Source organism: Podarcis tiliguerta, assembly GCF_965153285.1.
Source record: "Podarcis tiliguerta genome assembly, chromosome: 9".
NCBI lineage: Eukaryota > Metazoa > Chordata > Lepidosauria > Squamata > Lacertidae > Podarcis > Podarcis tiliguerta.
In genome coordinates, this window is record NC_139542.1 from 73963516 (window position 1) to 73983951 (window position 20436).

At 44.4% G+C, this 20436-nt stretch overlaps 1 long non-coding RNA gene across 1 annotated transcript; it reads right to left on the reverse strand.

Moving 5' to 3' along the window:
- Nucleotides 1-4070: 4070 nt before the first annotated feature.
- Nucleotides 4071-11803, reverse strand: LOC310657942. The gene is made up of 3 exons (XR_014502022.1): nucleotides 11644-11803; nucleotides 9598-9714; nucleotides 4071-4195 (listed from the first exon to the last, which is right to left on the reverse strand). It is a non-coding gene; the product is annotated as an uncharacterized lncRNA (long non-coding RNA).
- Nucleotides 11804-20436: the final 8633 nt, after the last annotated feature.

Below are 20436 nucleotides of genomic sequence, written 5' to 3' on the forward strand. Positions count from 1 at the left end.
CAATGAAGGACTCTTCAGTGTATGGCGAATCTTTGGTATCCCCACTGCAGAAGCGACACAGAATTCCGGGAAGCTGCGTGGTGGGGGGGGTGAAAGTGGGGCCCTGCTAATGTTTCCCCCTCATGTCTGTAAGCCCTGAATAGGGTTTTCTTTATGTGCGTGATGTGCCATGGGACCTGGGAAAAGAAGCCCCGATTCCAGCAGTGTAACCAAAACCTCCTCCTTCAGATGATAGAGACCCCATGCTCATTTTTCCAGGATACAGTTGCTTTCCTCCTCATCTTGCTCATTAGAAGCATAACAAGCTGATAAAACTTCTCGGGCCTTCTCGCCTTCCTTTATCTTTAAGAGGACCTAAGTAGAGCTTTCACAGGACGAACTTTAATCTAATTGATTTGTTTACAGGCTCCTTGGCCCCCAGTTTGTTCTGCTTTATCAACAGCTACCTATAGCTTTCTGCACTTTAGCCCATGTACCCCTTCTGAGTTTTAAGCAGCAGCCCAGCTTATATTTCTTCAGAACAGCCTTTATCTCTTAACTATTATTAGCCGAGGAAGATTTATGACATCTTCTTCATACAGAGATAAAAATCAATTAGTTGAAAAATCCTTAGCTTGTTAGCCAGAGTCAAAAACTCTAGCCGTTCTCTTGGATGTGTATAATTGTATTTTCCAGTTCACTGAGCATGTGCACAGGAAAACAGCAACAAGGCGCAGCAGGGAACAGTCAGCTGATCCCAGGCTATTCAAGTTCGTTGCCGCAGGCCAGCTTTCTAAAGAAGCTGGAGTTGGGGGCTGGGGCCAGGAGAGCCCCAAGAATTCCCCCCTCCCAATCCCCTTGGGTAATTTACACCCATCTTAAACATGTATGTTTGTCTGAAGTCTCTTTCACTGGCACGGTAATCCCATTACTGACAAATGAAGATGTAATCACAGTTTATTCACAACGTTTGAAAGATTTATCCCTTTTGAAGGAGAGCAGGAGAAGTGAGCACAATTGGCTGCAACTGACTCCTGAAACTCCTACTGGGACATTTGCAAGGCAAAAATGATCCAGATTGTGAGCGGACCAACATGCATTTAAAACGGATCTCTCTCTGAGACAGATGCTTTTCGCATTTCACACGGCCTTCAGTGCCAGTTTTCATAAACAGAAACCAGTTCTTGTTGGGCTGTAAGTGGCTTTTTCCTCTTAGAATCCCTTGCATGCCTTGTTGCTTCGTAGGAGAAAGCATGAACTCTCCCCTCCCCAGCAAATCTGAGGAGGCAGCCGGCTCATTTGACAGAATTTGAGCGCCATCCAGAATGGCAGAGTAGGAGACAGATGATCTGGCCTCAGATGCTACACAGGTATTTGCAACAAAAGATCCTTCAGAAGTTTCACATTTTCCAAGAACAGGGAAAGGGAGAGCAGGGCCCTGCGCACTTTGCCCACGTGACATTGGTGTGTTTTGCGGAAGGTTGGAAGAGAGGACCTATAAGCTTTCTGCTGAATGTGTGCAGGTTCCTGCATGTGATCAAGAACCCTGGCGCAACTGAAGCCCTTGATCACATGAAGTAGCACATGCACATATTCCCTCCCCCTGTCCTGATCTCCCATCCAATGCACAAAGACAGTGAAGTGGGGTGAAGGCAGTGGAGACAGGCAGACGGACAATGACACCCATGGGCGCTGCCCTTCTCCTACCTGGAATGTGCAGAGGAGAATTTCTGAAGGGGGCTTCAGTTTACTCTGCACCCCCATGTGCTTCCACCACTGGTCTAGGAAGCAGTGTGTGCATAATGTCACCCACAATACACACATCTATCCTCTGATGAAATACTGTTGCTTTGATGCATACCCCGCAAACCAGCTTTGATCTGAATTGGAAAAAAATGACCTTGTTGCTTTTTAAGCAGGTAATGTGTACACAACCTGAGCTCTGTAAGGAGATGGAGGGGGGGCAGAGAGATGGCGGGAGAGAAAGAGGGAAAGGAGGAAAGAAAGAAGGTAAGTGAGATACAGAAGCAAAGGAAAAAAGAATGAAAGAACAGTCGGGGAAGGTGGGAGTTCAGATCAGAAAGAGAAAAGGTGGTGTGATTCAGTGTGAAAGTGGGGAAAGTCTGCCTTTGTGTTTTTGATTGTTTGTTTCACTTATATTCCACCTCTAGTCCCTGGAGCGTAGGGCAACATATGTCCCCCCATTTTGTAGTCATAATGGCAGGTTACCTGATAACCAATAATTGGCCCCAGATGAACTTCATGGTTGAGTGGGATTTGAAACATGGTCTCCCACAATAACCACTACATCACATTGGCAGTGTGTATGTGTGTGCGTGAGAGAGAGAGAGAGAGAGAGAGAATACTTCATATTCTTGAATGTTAGGTTTTGAATGGATTTGTGTTCCGTCCGTTATTCACTTAGCCTGTACTATGTGGATTCACCAACTTTCTTGAATGATCCACTAAACTGCATCAGTTTTGAGCCCACACATTCATTGATTATCCTGTAGCTGTACTTGCCTATTTGAGTAATGCATTTTTAATCCTTGATTTGTCTTTCCAACACAGCTGGAGGCTGATTTGTGTTGGCCTTGTCTGCTAGAACATTTGTGAAACTTGAAGGCAATACAGTATGTCTGTAAACAAAAGCAGTAGCTGTTAATACCATGAATCAAAGGCACTTGCTCTGGGCTTTGCCCTTTTACCACTGTGTTCTGTAGTTGCATCTGTGAAGAAAACATACAATTGGGGGACACGTCAACACTTAAGATGAATGTGCAATATTTATGCATTGCTGATGAGCAATTATATTCACATAAACCAATGGCATTTCTTTTGCAGTTTATTTTGAATAAAAATTGTGGTGCCCGTAACAGGATGCAGTACTCCAGGTGTGTTCTGAGTCTGACCAAGAAAGAATAGAGTGGTATCATGACTTCCCTTGATCTGAACACTATATTTGTGTTGATGTAGCCTAACAGCATAAGGTTTTTTGCTGCTGCATCACACTGTTGACTCAGTAAGCTTGTGGTCTACTAAGACCCCTAGATCCTGCTGGCAAGCCAGATGTCCCCCATCTTATATCTGTGCAGCTGGTTCTTCCTGTCTAAGTGTAGAACCTTACATTTGTCCCTACTGAAATTCATTTTGTTAGTTTCGGCCCAGTTTTCCAATCTGTTAAGGTCATCTTGAATCCTGGTTCGGTCTTCTGCCCTACCCAGTTTGGTGTTATCTGCAAAGTAGATGACCATCACCTCAATTCCTTCATCCAAGTCATTTATGCACTCTTGGAGGTGAGTTCTAGTGGAACTTAAAAGAAACAGCCAATCAGTGAAAGAGGTAAGAGTGGAAAGATCGGGAACCTTCAACATCAAAAAAACGAAGATCATGGCCACTGGTCCCATCACCTCCTGGCAAATAGAAGGGGAGGAAATGGAGGCAGTGAGAGATTTTACTTTCTTGGGCTCCATGATCACTGCAGATGGTGACAGCAGCCACGAAATTAAGAGACGCCTACTTCTTGGGAGGAAAGCAATGGCAAACCTAGACAGCATTTTAAAAAGTAGAGACATCACCTTGCCAACAAAGGTCCATATAGTTAAAGCCATGGTTTTCCCAGTAGTGATGTATGGAAGTGAGAGCTGGACCATAAAGAAGGCTGATCGCCGAAGAATTGACGCTTTTGAATTATGGTGCTGGAGGAGACTCTTGAGAGTCCCATGGACTGCAAGAAGATCAAACGCATCCATTCTTAAGGAAATCAGCCCTGAGTGCTCACTGGAAGGACAGATCGTGAAGCTGAGGCTCCAATACTTTGGCCACCTCATGAGAAGAGAAGACTCCCTGGAAAAGATCCTGATGTTGGGAAAGATGGAGGGCACAAGGAGAAGGGGACGACAGAGGACGAGATGGTTAGACAGTGTTCTCGAAGCTACAAACATGAATCCGACCAAACTGCGGGTGGCAGTGGAAGACAGGAGTGCCTGGCGTGCTCTGGTCCATGGGGTCACAAAGAGTCGGACACGACTGAACGACTAAACAACAACAAAAAGTCTGTTAGGAGGGTGAGATTGGTGCCTGGCCTACATGCTTGGCACTTGCCTCTTCTGAAATATATGATGGCTCCTCTTCTTTCTCTCTCATTTCCCCTGGACTCCTGCAACTGCAGCAATCTTGCCTCTTGATTTAGTCTCCAAATTCAACTTGTCTTGGGCTGAAAACAAGAATTTCAGCATGTCCAGTTTGCCATTACTGCAGGAAATAGTGCAGAGAAATGAACCACCAACACACAGCCTGACAGAATTTGCCCAGAACCTTTCAAGGTTCAGGAGGCATCATGGTTGCACTTAATTGGAAACATCCAAAAGTGAATCATGTGCATGTAATAGAATATTTCTTTCAGGTACAACTGCAGGTCATGAATTGCCTGCATTCTGCTTAGTGAGTCACCAAAGGCCTTTGACCACATTACTGGTCCCCATCTTCAAGGCCAAGACAGTAAATGGAAACACAGCTAGCCAAGTACCTATGAAATCATTCTCACCTTTCCTTGCCAACAACCACTAATCTAGCACAATAGGCTTGATTCTGTGAAAATTCATTCATTCAGTTTCAGAACTTAAGCCTTTTACAACATGTCCAAATTGGCTCTGAAAGAATTTTGCAATATATAAAGATATAAAACTATAACATACTAAGACCGCAATCCTACAAATTCTTACTTAGGAGCAGGGTTCACAGCTTGGCCACATCTCAAAGCCTGAGACATTTAAGGGGATCTAGAAGGTTTAGCCTCCTTCTAAGTATCTCAGGGGAAAGGCATTAGATCTCAGACTGAGAATGCAGAATCAAGGGCTAATCAGTTTTCCAGCTGGCTTGATAAGAGCTTGTTACTGGCCTTACAGCCATGCAGATGAAGCAAACTCTGCCCTCCCCACTAGGTGCTATCACTTGCCTTCGCCAGAGCCTCAGGATCCAACAAGGTTATCCATTGTTTTGTCAGGATCATTTTTATCTCCCAGGTTCTCAGTGAATATTGGGGTTCCAGGCGTATAAGTCTTTAGATGAGACCTGCCATGGCCATGTTTCCCCTTTGTAAAAAAAAGTCAGCACTATTTCTGACAAAGGGAGCTTCCAGTAACATAAAACTTGGGTTCAGAATTTTGAACCATCCACAATCTCTTCTTGATCTATCAGTTATATGGGCAACACCTTTCCAATAATTTTCCCCATTTAAAATAACTGGCTGTAAAGGACTAACCTTGGATGAATTACATAAGAGGCCTAGAAGGGGGGTGGTGCAGGGGACATGACAATTATGGGAGTTTTAACTTTTTGTCTTTGATATGTATGAATGTCTGAAGTGCTTCCCTTATTCAGCTGCAGGTCAGGATAAATTACACCACTCTAAAACTGGTAACTGGATCAGCATCTGGCCCACAAGCCATTAGTCAGTGAAAAGGATCTGTTCCCTAAGTACTTAATTTCTAGAAAATGGCACCCTGTGCTATTACAAGGATCCTATTTAGAGACAGGCTCTGAAGTAGATCAAAGACAGAGCTACTGGAATGGCTTTTGGAACATATGTGTGACTATAAAATATTTTGAATGGCTGACAATATTTGCAATCAGCACTGTAAAGTTTTGTGATACTTAATGCCTGCAGATGTTACGTGGCTCAGCGCATTGCTGTTGGCCCAAATTACCACTTATAAACTCAAGGGAATATCAGGTTACTAATGCAACTGGTTACTGGATCAGTCTGACATGTCGTCAGGAAAGACTGGCATTGTAAAATGGAAACTTACTGGTAGTTCTCCAATAGAGATGTGCAAATCAGTGCTCAGCATGCTGGCACTGAGAGTGAAGCTACATTTGTTCCAATATAACGGGGGGACGATGACGACTTCATGTGGGATGAACTCATGGGAAGACATGTAAACACCCTGAAAGCAAAACAGGATGAATGCAGAATGAATGTTCATTGTCAGAAAAGACCAGGCTTAGTCTAACCACCTTGTAAACTTCATGCAAACAAATCTGGATGAATGCTGAATAAACAGGTCATCTAGAGGAGACCTTTCTCGCCTCTAGCTATGCTCTTGCCCCCCTCCAATCTGCCTTCCACCCTCCACTCACCATGGCACTGAAGCTATCCTCCCCCAAATCTCTGATGATCTTCGCACACATCAATCCAAATGTCTCTGCTCAGTCCCCATCCTCCTTGACTTCTCTGCTGCCTTCAATACAGTTTATTCCTTGCTTGATTCCCCTTATGCCCTCCACCTCTGGAGTTGCATCTTCAGTAGGTTCCCCCTCTGTAGACCCTATATATGCACCACAGGTTATGGGTTTTGAATGAGGTAAAACTTTGATGCTTGGAGACTCATGCAGAAGTTGAACAAATAAGAAAGATTTTTCATATAGGACAAAGTTGGTCAAGCAAATGATTTGTCAAGAGATCGACTTCTTTTAGGAAACAGTTAACTTATTAATAATCATACTAAAACCAGTGGATGTTACAGGCTTCTAAACAAGGTAGTAAACACACAGCTTGCTTCTTTTAATTTTCAGTTGCTTAAAGGTAAAAGTAAAGGTACCCCTGCCCGTACGGGCCAGTCTTGACAGACTCTAGGGTTGTGAGCCCATCTCACTCAAGAGGCCGGGGGCCAGCGCTGTCCGAAGACACTTCCGGGTCACGTGGCCAGCGTGACATCGCTGCTCTGGCGAGCCAGAGCCGCACACGGAAACGCCGTTTACCTTCCCGCTAGTAAGCTGTCCCTATTTATCTACTTGCACCTGAGAGTGCTTTCGAACTGCTAGGTTGGCAGGCGCTGGGACCGAACAGCGGGAGCGCACCCCGCCGCGGGGATTCGAACCGCTGACCTTTCGATCAGCAAGCCCTAGGCACTGAGGCTTTAACCCACAGCGCCACCCGCGTCCCTTTCAGTTGCTTATTTTTAGTTATTACTCTTCAGTTAGATATTACAGGTTTCTAGACTAGTTGGTAAATGCTTAGCTTATTTCAAGTTATTTCACTTCAGTTCCTTAACTTAATTGTTGCATAAGTGTTACAGCTTAATACTTTGGTACTTAACCAAGGTAGCACTTTCTGTCAGTTTCCCAACCTTCTAGCAGTCACACTCCAGAGGTACTTATAGCAGCACAATAACAACACACCCAGGGGGTCACCTTCCTCACTTTCCCCCTCTCTCTTTGATCCTCTGTGATTTTTGTTCTGTCCATTTCCTACTGTCTAATCTCATCACAGCCTGTGACACCCAACTCTTCTCTTGCCTTGCCCCACTCCTCCATTTCCAACAGTCTCTCTGATCTTCCCCCTTCAGTGCTTCTTCATCATCTCAAGCTGAATACAGTGGTACCTTGGTTTACAACCATGATCCGTTCCAGAGGTCCATTTGTAAACCAAAACAGGTTGTAACTCAAAGCGCACTTTCGCCAATGGGGCCTCCCCAAAAAATTTGTTCGTGATCCCAAAAAAAAGGGGGGGTTATAATCCAAAAAGAGGTTGCAAACCAGGACACGCACTTCAGGGTTTAATGTGTTTGTAATCCAAAACGTATGCAAACCAAGACATATGCAAACCAAGGTACCACTGTATATCCAAGACTAAACCTCATATTTTCCCCTGAACCCCTCCTGTTTCTTATGTTCTTCATAGTCGTTGAAAAAATTACCAACAGCAACCCTAAATCCATACATTTGCTACCTTTCTGCCTTCCCCATTCATCAACCGCTAGTGGCTTTAGTATAAAGTTTTTCCCAAAGGCTTCTGTCCCCCTTCCTTCCTTCCTTCCTTCCCAGAGGCAAGGTAGGGCTTCTCCATGGCTGCAGGAAAACAAATTGCTTCAGCTGCAAGGTAGCAAACTGCAGGGCTGCCTCTCTTGTTCCCTTCCGCCTCCTCTTCATTTTCAATTTTTTGAGGGGAAGGGTGTGGAAGGAGAAACTGCACCAAGCAGAGTATCTCCACCTCCCACACCTCTGTTTGTATTTTCAGAAGCCGTGTACAATTTATCCAATTAAGCAAATGCATTAAGGGCAATAACAGACGGCTCTTCGGCTGGACGATTGCAGTGACTTTCACCAACCTTCTAATATCAACAAGCCTCCATAAACCGTTAGCAGATTTATGCCTTAGTAAGAATCAATCTATTACTCAGCTGTAAATCTCATGTGCTTTGGACACAAAGTGAATTTTAATAAAAATCATATAAGGAACTAGACTCACAAGGCCATGTTTCACAGGCCTGCCAGCATTTGAAACCAATTAATAGAGGCATTGGCAGTGAGCAGAGGGGAGGCAACAAAAACATATCTTTTAGCTCCTGGTGAAACACATGGACATAGCAAAAGTCATCTGAAGAATAAATTGCGGGGGAGGGAGTTCTTTCAACCTCGGGATCCAAGTATCTTTCTTTAAGCATTTTTGCGGTAGGGAAATCTAATTTTCCCAGCAATACTTTATTGCTGTGGCTCCCAGTTATTGTTCCGATCACAATAGTGGGTGGAAATGTTCTGCACCTTGAGCTTAGCCTGGCAGCTAGTGAAGTTCTTTCAGAAGCCGCTGGATTTTGGTGGCACTATTTCTCCCCAATGCACTAGCTGCAGCTCCAGGCCAATCTCAGGGGCAGCTCCACAAAGAGTGCATTGCAGTAGTCCAGCCCGACAGTGTGTGGACATCAGTGATCAGGCTATCCAGCCCAGAAATGGCCAAACCTGCCTTCTAGCTGAAGTTCATAAACGGCACTCGTAGTCATTGAGGTCACCTGTCTAGTGACAGAGATAGATCCAAGAGGACCCCCAGACTATGAAGCTGCTCCTTCAGGGGACAAACGACACCATCCAAGGCAAGCTCTTGACCAGCTCTCAGGCATGGGAGCCATCAACACTTTTAGCTTGTCAGGATTCAGCATCAGTTTGCTGGCTCTTATCCAGCCCACCACTGCGAGTCCAGGGCTGGCATGACCTCTTCTGACGCAGATATTGCAGAGAAATAGAATCATAGAATCATAGAATCAGAGTTGGAAGAGACCACAAGGGCCATCGAGTCCAACCCCCTGCCAAGCAGGAAACACCATCAGAGCACTCCTGACATATGGTTGTCAAGCCTCTGCTTCAAGACCTCCAAAGAAGGAGACTCCACCACACTCCTTGGCAGCAAATTCCACTGTCGAACAGCTCTTACTGTCAGGAAGTTCTTCCTAATGTTTAGGTGGAATCTTCTTTCTTGTAGTTTGGATCCATTGCTCCGTGTCCGCTTCTCTGGAGCAGCAGAAAACAACCTTTCTCCCTCCTCTATGTGACATCCTTTTATATATTTGAACATGGCTATCATATCCCCCCTTAACCTCCTCTTCTCCAGGCTAAACATGCCCAGCTCCCTTAGCCTTTCCTCATAAAGCATCGTTTCCAGGCCTTTGACCATTTTGGTTGCCCTCCTCTGGACACGTTCCAGTTTGTCAGTGTCCTTCTTGAAATAAAGCTGGATATTCTTAGCACATTGATAACACCTCACCACAGATCTCCTAATGTGTTCATATGTGATGTGGTCATACCACAGACTAACAGAAAAAAGGTCCGCCTAAAGCTACTCACTGAATTCAGGGCAAAGGTGAGACAGCAGTCCAATTTTCCTGCCACAGGATTTTGGCCATGACACAGCACCAACTCTCTCCATCGGAACGGACTCAGTCCTCCAGAACCCTCCAGAATCTGAAAGAAAGAAAACACATATCTGAGATGCTTTGTGTTAGTTTACAGCTGTTCGCTTGTAACTTCAAGTATTACTTCATAACTTTATTGAGTTCTTCAGAGTTAGTTATGGTGTGCAATTATGCATGTAAAAGACCCTTCATTATCTCAGAACTCAGTTATTTTTGACTAACAGCAATAAGATGTAACACAGTTAAATAACAAGAGTGTGGGCTGGGGGAAGCAAAGAGGAATTGTAAATATAATCCCAATAATTGTATTGGAGGCTAGGATTTATAATTACTAAATGTGTGATAACGGCTTCCTAAATGCCCATGCTCTTTAAACAACCTAATTTATAATTTAAAAAGCTGACAATCCTTAAAGTGTTTTACTTTATCTTGTCTGGAATAATGGAAGAGTAAGTTATTGAAAACCTTTATTTTTCATTAGCCTTAAATTCAGCGACAATTAATGTGCCCAATTTGATTATAAACTGCACAAATTAAACAATAAAGAGCTGTCTAATGAGAAATTAATTATGAGGAACAGAAGAGGAGCTGGGCTGGATAAAAGTAATAAGTTATGGCCGATGGCAGATGTGTCAGCTTTTAAAGGAGACAAAGGGCTTTTTCCTCCATGTGTGCTGGTGCTGATATGGCTCATCACAGATCAGTAGATCCAGAAGCCGTAACAGCACAGTAATTGAAACTGCCAAAATCAATAGCACTGACAACCTTAATTAAATTAAATATGTCTCTGATGAGCTCCAACAGCATGGCAGCGGACCACTTGACCCTTTCTCCCAGGCTTCCTTGACGGGATTCAGCACACTGCGTGATGGATTCCACCCCCCGAGGACGTTGGGAGCACTCCAGCTACTGTTGGAAATTGCTCCAGGAGTAATGGCCTTCCCGGTGGAACAAGGGTTTTTGACTTACAATGTGCAGTGCAAGGGGCGGGGGCGGGGGGGGGGAGCACAGTTTCTTTCTACAGCCACCATTGGACTGGGGTGGCGGAAGAATCCTCAGCTGAACTGATCTTCTCCCTCTCACTTTTTAAACCTCGCTAAACAGTCTCGCTAGATGCTTGCTAGAAAATCAGCTCACAATCTCTTAGGCAAGCAAAGCGCTGTAGAGCGGTGGAAAGAGTGCTGGACTTTGGCTGGGGCCTGGGGCCACCAATATGCTGGTGCCCAACTTTATCTCTCCTTTCCATCTGCATCTGAGGAGGCTGTTTCTGTGCTAAGCCAGTATCCATCAGTAATGGACTGGATTGTGGAGAACAAATTGAAGCTGAATTCAGACAAGACAGGGGTGCGCCTAATCAGTCAAAAAGCAGATCAAAGAACAGGGATTCAACCCCTACTGGATGGGGTTCCTCTCCTCCTGAAAACTCAGGTTATTCCTCCTGCATGTACTCCGAGATTCAATGCTTAGTCTAGACACCCAAGTTTCCATGGTGGCTTGGAGAGAATTTACCCATTTACAGTAAAACTTAGTGCACCAGCTGCACCTGTTCCTAGAGATGCCTGATGTGACCACACTGATATATGCCATAGAATCCCAGAATTGTAGAGCTGGAATGGACCCCCAGGGTCATCTAGTCCAGCCCCCTGCAATGCAGGGATCTTTCGTCCAATGTGGGGCTCAAACCTATGACTCTGAGATTAAGAGTCTCATGATCTTCCAACTGAGCTATTCCAGCAACCTTGGTTGCATCGTGTTGGGATTACTGTAACACACTTTACATGGAACTTCCTTTGGAAACCTCAGCAGGTCCGAGATGCTGCAGCCAGGTTGCTGACTGGAGCCAGTTATAGGAAGAACAGAAATGCCTTGTTGCAATAGCTCCACTGGCTAATACTCCATTTCTGGGCAAGATTCACAGCACTGGTTTTGACTTACAAAACCCTATACAGCTTAGGTCCAGACATCTGAAGGACCGTACCTCTCTATATGAGCATTCCCAGGTTCTGATATCTTTTGGGTAAACCTCTCTCTCAGTCCCACCACCCTCATAGGGATGCCTGAATAGGACACAAGAGAGAACCACATTGTGGCATTCATTATCGCTTAACCCAACTTACCTCACAGGCTTGTTGTGCTGACACAATAGGGAAAGGGATCTTAGAGTAACATGGGATCGGGTGTAATTTGCAAACCAACTTTCCTCCATGAATGGTCCTTGGAGGCCACTCCTAAGGCCCCAGCCTGAGTAAGGAAGAGGGCCAACATCCAAAGTCCTCTGGAATTGCAGAGTTGGAAGTGTGCCCAAGAGTCATGTAGACCAACCCTCTGCAATGCAGGAATCTCAACTAAATCATCCATGACAGATGGCCATCTGACCCCTGCTTACAAACCTCCAAAGAAGATGAGTCCACAACCTCCTGAGGGAGTCTGTTCCACTGCCAAGCAGCTCTTACTGTCAGAAAGTTATTCCCAATGTTAAGTCAGAATCTTCTTTCTTGTAACTTGAAGCCAGAGCAGGAGAAATCAAGGGAATGAAACAAGTGCCCCAGCCCCTCATCCTTTGACTACCTGCTTGCAGTGCCAAGGCTCTCCTTTGGAATTTAGCAAGGAAGAATAGATACTTTTAAGCAGGCACAGGGTCCCTTCCCTCACTAATGAGAAAGTACACAGATTGGTTGTCAGGTCAGAGGAGAAAGGTTCCAGATAGCCTCAGCATCTCTTTTCGTAGAAACGAAGCTACGTCATTTGGAAAGCAAAGACTGGGTTATGAAAAAGAGAAAATTGACTGAGAAACCTTTTGGCTTGGCTCTGTGTTATGCAGAAAAATGTACATTATAGGCATCTAAAAAGGCAAAGGAACTTGGAGAGTCCTTGTGACACAAAGCCCTTGATATTCAAGTTCCACTGTAAAGCGGACATTTGTTTCCTCCTGAGGAAATTTGCTTGAGTAAATATTTTCACAGAAGACTGTTCTGTTGACTGTGCATCGGCTGACTTCCTAAACAGCATTAAATAATCACCTCTCTAGGTTTTCAAAATGTTTATGTCAGCATTTACAAACTCCTCCTTCATTATAGGCCTGTCAAAAGATCAGAGGCCAAGATTATTGCAACAGATTCCTTGGAAATGCTAAAGTTGTTGCCTTGACAACTCCAGAGACAGCAGACACTTCAGCCGGCCAAACTGTGCTTTTTGCTGTAGCAAAGAGTTTGAACTAATCAGCTGGGGGAAATACAGTCCTCAGGCAGACACCTTCAAGCTAAACCCAGAAGGAATCGTAAAATATCCCAGTACATATGGTGTAGAATCAGGCAACACAGTAGACAACAGCTTACTGTCAAGCAGTGCTTTTTTTCTGGGGGGACGCAGGGGCACACATACCCCTAAACATTTTGTGAATCTAAGTTTGGCCTCATTGAGGGGCAGTATTTCAATATGAGTAGGAAAATGAGAATATCCCCTAAACATTTTTTTTTTTGGGGGGGGGAGCACTGCTGTCAAGAATATATGAGCTAGAAGGTACCTGGTTATAAATATTTGGTTTCCTCCCTGGGATTTTGAAGTACAGTGGTATCTCAGGTTACAGACGCTTCAGGTTACAGACTCTGCTAACCCAGAAATAGTACCTTGGGTTAAGAACTTTGCTTCAGGATGAGAACAGAAATTGTGCAGCGGCAATGGGAGGCCCCATTAGCTAAAGTGGTACCTCAGGTTAAGAACAGTTTCAGGTTAAGAACAGACCTCCAGAACGAATTAAGTTCTTAACCCGAGGTACCACTGTAGGCTGGATCTCACTGGTGGCAAAGCAGAGATCTGCTGTCCTGAGTTGGGCAAGTCACAGTTCTCAGTCTCCCTTGTTTCAGATGTTTATACACACACTTAGGCATGGTTGACAGCCTGGTTAACATCTCCTGCAGGATTACACACAACTCTACAGACTTCAGCAACTTCAGCTGCTCTGATTTCAGCTAGAATCACCAACACACTTTCAAGACTATCTTTGCAGCTTCAAGGGACAGAAACTTTTTATTATCGCATTTCATAGAATCATAGAGTTGGCATTTACGGGAATCTAATGCACCATCAAATCTAATGCGCACCTCAATTTTCAAAATCTTGAAACCAAAAAAGTTTTTGCTGGTGCACCTTAATTTCCTCTATGTAATTTGGCCAAAATAGGTGTGAATTACATTCAATATTAAACAAAAGCCAAGATTCTCTTGAAGCTAACTTTGGCCCCCAATATCACCCCACAGGAGCTCACAGTGCCGTCCTGCATCACCCAAGCTTCTGAATATTACATATATTTCACACCTCCCGCTATGAGCAGTTAAGTGTAAGAAACACACGTTAAGGAAACTGATGCAAGGAAAGAGGAAGGTCTCTCAGGGATGATAAAACGTTAAAATACTAAGTTTCCCCGCCCTTTCATTCCAAAGCTGTCCTGGCACAACTCCTGTAGCTCCTTCCAATCAAATCACTGCTATGAAAGTCTACGATAAATAGCTGCGAAGAGATTCCATTGTCCCCCTCACTTCTCCTTAGAATGTCTCCTCTGCCGTTATGTCTACAAATCTTTGGCAGTAGCTCGGCAGCTGGTTTGCCAGGATCGCAGCTTGTCGTGCTGCTCACAATAAACTCTTTGTTGCTTCACACTCTTCCATCTGTTTCTTTCACCCATCTCTTGTCTCCTCACTACCATTGTCCGCTCACGGAGGCAATACAAAGCTGCACTTCCTCGTGGGTTGACGCGGGAACAACGACGGAACAGTTCATGATGGATTCTGATGCTTGGATAATGCTGCAGTGCAGGATATAAACTGAAGAAGCTAATAAGCATCCATTGCAGACCAGCTCACACAATCAAAAAGCTCATTTTCATGTCGAAAGCACATCTAGTGGAGCATGGAGTAAGCTAGCTAGCAAAAGAGCATTAAAAAAAACAGTAGTTACCGACATCATGGACAGTTTAAAAGTGGCTGTGGGCTATTGATGGTTCTGTGCAGAAATCCAAAGTTCTCACTAGCTCCTGATCAGAAAATCTACTTCTTGTTACTGTCTAATCAGAAGCAGTTTTCTTCTCCCCGCCAGCAATATTCAATGACTGGATGCTATTTATGTGTCAGGCTGCATGCCAGGGGCCAGTGAGAACGTCTCTGGCCTGCTGGCCTTATTGCAATGCTATACTCAATTACCCAGCAAGAAACCCCATTGAATTCAGTGGGACACACTTCGGAGCAGGAATCTGCTTCAAGCCTCTGAACAAGTTGGTTGCAATTTAGCAGGCAGCATAGTGAAGATAATGTGTGGGTCCTTTGTTTATCAAGTTTGGGTTTTCTTTTTCTTTTTCACAACATTTCATTGATAGTGTGTCTTTATACAGGCATTCATACATATATGCATAAATACATACGGTTATAATAATATCTATCCAAGTTAACACACAAAAATACACATTGTTTTAAATTGCTAGGCCTTCTATATTCTAAAACAGATGCACAAAAGGAAGTGATAGATTAAAAAATATGATTGCATGGTAAGGAGGCTGTAGCACAATATTCCCTCAGATTTTGACAAAAGGATCTGCTTTATCCCATCTATGCAGTAGTGTTTAGTTCTAGTAAATTAATACCCTCCAACATGTGTCTGATGAAAACAGGGACATCCTATTCCATTAGTATAATAATAATAATAATAATAATAATAATAATAATAATAATATCCCCTGCCCATCTGACTGGGTTGCCCCAGCCACTCTAGGTGGCTTCCAACAAATATAAAAACATAATAAAACATTAAACATGAGAAAATACTTCAGATGTCTTCTAAAAGTCTTCTAAAGGTTGCATAGTTACTTATCTTGTTGGCTCGGGGGTCGCATAACTCCATACCCTCAGATGAAAATAGGGAAGTCCTACCATACCCTCCAACATTTCTCCAATGAAAATAGGGACGTCCTAAGGAAAAATGGTACATTCTGGGATCAAATCAGAAACCAAGACAGCTTTTTAAAATCCGGGACTGTCCCTGGAAAATAGGGATACTTGGAGGGGCTGGTAAATTGGGTTGCTTACTTGCCCTTCACTATAAGGCTCTGGGGCAGATTACAACAATGTAAAAATGCAAACATGAAATCAGAGGTGCCTGGTCCCCATTGGGATGGGGAGGGTGGTAGGCCGAGGGGTTGGAGCTGGAGCCAATTAATTATTGTGTGTGTGTGTCCCCCCCCCCCCACCGCTCCCCTCAGCTGAGTTCTACAAGGGCAACACACAGACTAAGGAAAGTGGAGGAAGCTAACTGCCAAGGCTACGCCATTTGACTGGTTGTAAGTAAGAAAGGCGGAAAGTTTGGGCTCCTTAAGGGCAGACTAAGGTTAGTGGGTCACTGCCCCATTGGCCCAAATGAACCAGCTTCTGCCAATTAACATCTTAAAACAATTAACTATCAGAAGATGGGGGGGCGGTCCTAAAAATATGCCTCAGGGGTGTAAAAGGCCAGGGTGAAGTCATGTGACTTTAGCATATGTACTATGGGGCTACAGGAGCTTACAGAGGGTTTCCTTAGAATGAGAAGCAAGAGAGACTGTGGTGTCTTTATGATATACGGTTTATTTCCTGAGCCAATGATGGAAGGGCTCACAGCATTAATACCCCAAGAGGTCTTGCTTCTTCCATTGTCCTAGCCATGGGTTCAAGCAGAAATCAAGCATGGCTCTGACTTCCTGGCTTCTGCCTGCTTCTAACCCAGCTCTCTCACACATATCCCAACTCCAGTTACCAGGAAGGAGAGGGAGGGGGCCCACCCATTTGCCCTCTGGCACAGAGCAATGACCCATACTTAGGGCCATTATGGCCCTTGCCTGGTTAATTCAAAAAGGGGAGCTTCCAATTCCCCCCCCCCAAAAAAAACCCCGCACACAACTCTACCTCCCTCCATTTCATAGAATCATAGAATCATAGAGTTGGAAGAGACCACAAGGGCCATCGAGTCCAACCCCCTGCCAAGCAGGAAACACCATCAGAGCACTCCTGACATATGGTTGTCAAGCCTCTGCTTAAAGACCTCCAAAGAAGGAGACTCCACCTTGGCAGCAAATTCCACTGTCGAACAGCTCTTACTGTCAGGAAGTTCTTCCTAATGTTTAGGTGGAATCTTCTTTCTTGTAGTTTGTATCCATTGCTCCGTGTCCGCTTCTCTGGAGCAGCAGAAAACAACCTTTCTCCCTCCTCTATGTAACATCCTTTTATATATTTGAACATGGCTATCATATCACCCCTTAACCTCCTCCTCTCCAGGCTAAACATGCCCAGCTCCTCATAAGGCATCGTTTCCAGGCCTTTGACCATTTTGGTTGCCCTCCTCTGGACACGTTCCAGTTTGTCAGTGTCCTTCTTGAACTGTGGTGCCCAGAACTGGACACAGTACTCCAGGTGAGGTCTGACCAGAGCAGAATACAGTGGCACTATAACTTCCCTTGATCTAGATGCTGTACTCCTATTGATGCAGCCCAGAATTGCATTGGCTTTTTTAGCTGCCGCGTCACACTGTTGGCTCATGTCAAGTTTGTGGTCAACCAAGACTCCTAGATTTCAGCTCAGGCACACCTCAGGAAATCAGCCCTGAGTGCTCACTGGAAGGACAGATCCTGAAGCTGAGGCTCCAATACTTTGGCCACCTCATGAGAAGAGAAGACTCCCTGGAAAAGACCCTGATGTTGGGAAAGATGGAGGGCACAAGGAGAAGCCAGTTTGGAATAAATGGTGCTGTTGTCTACAGATTAGTAGGAAGCAAGAACAGGCTGGCTGGGGGTGCAGGGAGGAGAATGGGGCTCCTGCAGCTTTAAGAGGTTTGCAGAAGATGAAATTTAATCAGATGCAGTTTGAGTTTGCCTGCAGAAATTCCCTCTTTTGCACAACTTCTAAAAGGTACAAGAGCCTGGTCCTTTTTTTTTTTTAACTGGTCACCCTAGGAGCTTAACTTGCTTTCTGTTGATGTATAGGCAGCACAATACACCCAACACCTAAGCTCAGCCTTTGCCAAGCTATTGCCCTCAATGTGTTTTTGGACTACAAGTCCCATCAGGAGGGCATCAGCTTGGCAAAGCCTGCCAAAACTCTAACATACACACACCTCAGAGAAGAACAAAGCAAGCAACAAAGAAAACTACAAACCTCTGAGTGGATAAAATGCCTCTGTCAGGCACCAAATATTGCAAGAGATCTGTCTCTAAGACAAGACAAAGATAAAAAAGACTTCTCTCTCCCCCCCCCTCCACTTTTCCAAAGACAGTGTTGCTTTCCCTCCCCCATTCTGTCTCTTTCACAATTAAACATTAATAAAAGAGTGTTGGTGCATGTGCACAACTCTCAACAGATTTGTGTTTTGGGGTTTTTTTAAAAAAATTCTGTCTTGCAGTAGATTCTCACCACCACTAGGGAGTAAATCAATGATTGCTTCTTCTCTTGTCAGCTGCATGGCTAAGTCACAATCGTCCATTGTATCTAGAATTTTTTATTCTCTGTCATGGCTCAAATTTACATCTACCCAGTTCATGTGACAGTAGTGCCATTATTACGGCATTTCCACTTCAGCTAACTGAATTCTTTTAGCATCTCATCAGTATCTGAGTTGGTAACATGTTCTTAGCTGTAGTAACCATTGGAGCTGATGGAGCTGAAGGCAGGGCAGCTAATGGGAACTGGAGTTGGTGGGGGGGGGGCGTCACTGGGGGCTGAGTCAACTTATTCTGGTTTTATTCCCATCCTCCTCCCTTGCAAAGATGCAGAAGACACATAAGCTATTTTCAGGGGGGGAAGTATCAGAAGACAAAAGCTGGACACATGCCTAGGAGTTAGCATCAAATATGTAGTTATACTTTTACTTTTTTAGTCCTGCTTGTATCAAGACAGATGGACTAAAAAGATTCCAGGAAGTTTCTGAATGATAAGAAGTACTTGAATGTGGCTTGAGAGGGGGGAGAGGACACAAGACTGCTGGGTTTTGGATTCTGGGGTGCAGAAAAATATAATGGAAGGGTCGGACTCTCTCCCACATAGCGTTAGGGACCATCCTCTCCATTGAACCTTAATTTGTGCCTTTGTTCATGTAACCCAGGCATGTCCAAAGTCCGTTTCGGGGGCCTAATCCGGTCAGTTTAATCCTAAAAGAAGCTCAACAGCTTCAAAGGTTGACAAGTTTGGTTGGCCCTTTGGTTGGCCCCCAGAGCCCTTCACTTCATCAAAACTGGCCCTCTTTGGAAAAAGTCTGGACACCACTGATGTAACAAGACTGTCATTCTGCAAAGGTAAAGAGATGTTCCTGGTGCTGCTGATCTCATGGCACATGTCTCAAGGCTGCATCCTGGGTGTCAGGGAAGGACGGGGGGGTGGGGAGTCCTCTCCCTCTCTCTCTTTCTCCAGTCTGCTGCTGCCTGCCACCACCAAAACAGCAAGCCAGATCAGCAGATAGACAAGTAGGTTGCTGGACGGGGGAGCAGAGCAGATTTTTAAAGTAACCAGCGGGTGGGAATCATATCTTGGCCTGCTCCTGATGACATCATCAAGGCATAGTGGTGCCTGATTTGGTTTAGAATTGGGCTTAGGGGGAGAAAAGCCAAACTGTTTTCTCATTTGGGGAAATTCTTGAAGCCCAGTTCCAAACCTGACTAGAGGAGTCTGACCCATCACTGATGGCAAGACCTAACAGGGAGACAGCTGAATACAGCTCCGGTGTCATTGGTCTTACTATAGCCATGGCTTGTAGCTTGGTGCCTTGGTACTTGAACAGCTTGAATCCCGAACAAATCTGCTCCCAAATGCCATAAACCCAGAAGTAAGTGTTCCAGCTTGCAAATGTTTTTCAGAAGCCAAATGTCCAACGCGGCTTCCACTTGAGTGCAGGAAGCTCCTGCAGCCAATCGGAAGCCGCACCTTGGTTTTTGAACAGTTTCAGGAATCGAATGGACTCCCAGAAGAGAGTCCATTCGAGAACCAAGGCACCACTGTACTGTGTGAGGGGAACATCCTTGATCCCGTAACTGTTGGTCTTGGCAGGGACAGGAGAGACACCTGGAAATAATAAGCTTCAGTGGAGCAAAATGGCCATTTCAACTGGCTGGAACTGAGTTATCAGCAAACAAGTTTAGAACTGAGCTGAAAGAATTCACTTTCCAATGTAATAATGCACAAGAAATGTCAGTAGGCCACAAAGGAGTAGGAGAAACACACACCCTAAACCTATATGAGACACAACGTGTTTGCTTAAAAAGAAGGCGTATTTAAGGAGAAATGAAGAAATAAGCTTACTATAAAAGCAAATATATTTGTACTTTGAGGTGGCATACTGGAAATTAGCCCAAGAGATATCGGGACCATTGACCTGGAGTTTCATTCTGAATATGTAGTTTCCTTTTCTTATTACTGTCAGTCTTTTATGAAACTGGTTAATTTAAGCTCTTGGGAACAGGTGACTTGAAAGCATAGATAGTATTGATTACAAGGCCAGATTAAACAGATTAGCATCAGAGACGGACAAAATGTTCTCTAATTAGCCTCCAAGAACTACAGTTTGCAGAATCTTTCATCTTCCAGGCTGTGACTTCAGTTGGCTCTGACTATTTTTAGAAAACTCCTTCTCAAAATGAACAGGAAAATATTACGCAAAAGTTTAAAAGTTTCAGGTCTATCTCTTTTCATATTTTTACAGCCTTTTGTAATTCTTCACATCCCCCCTCTTATGCCTCAACTCCCAAATAGTATTTATTTATTTTTTG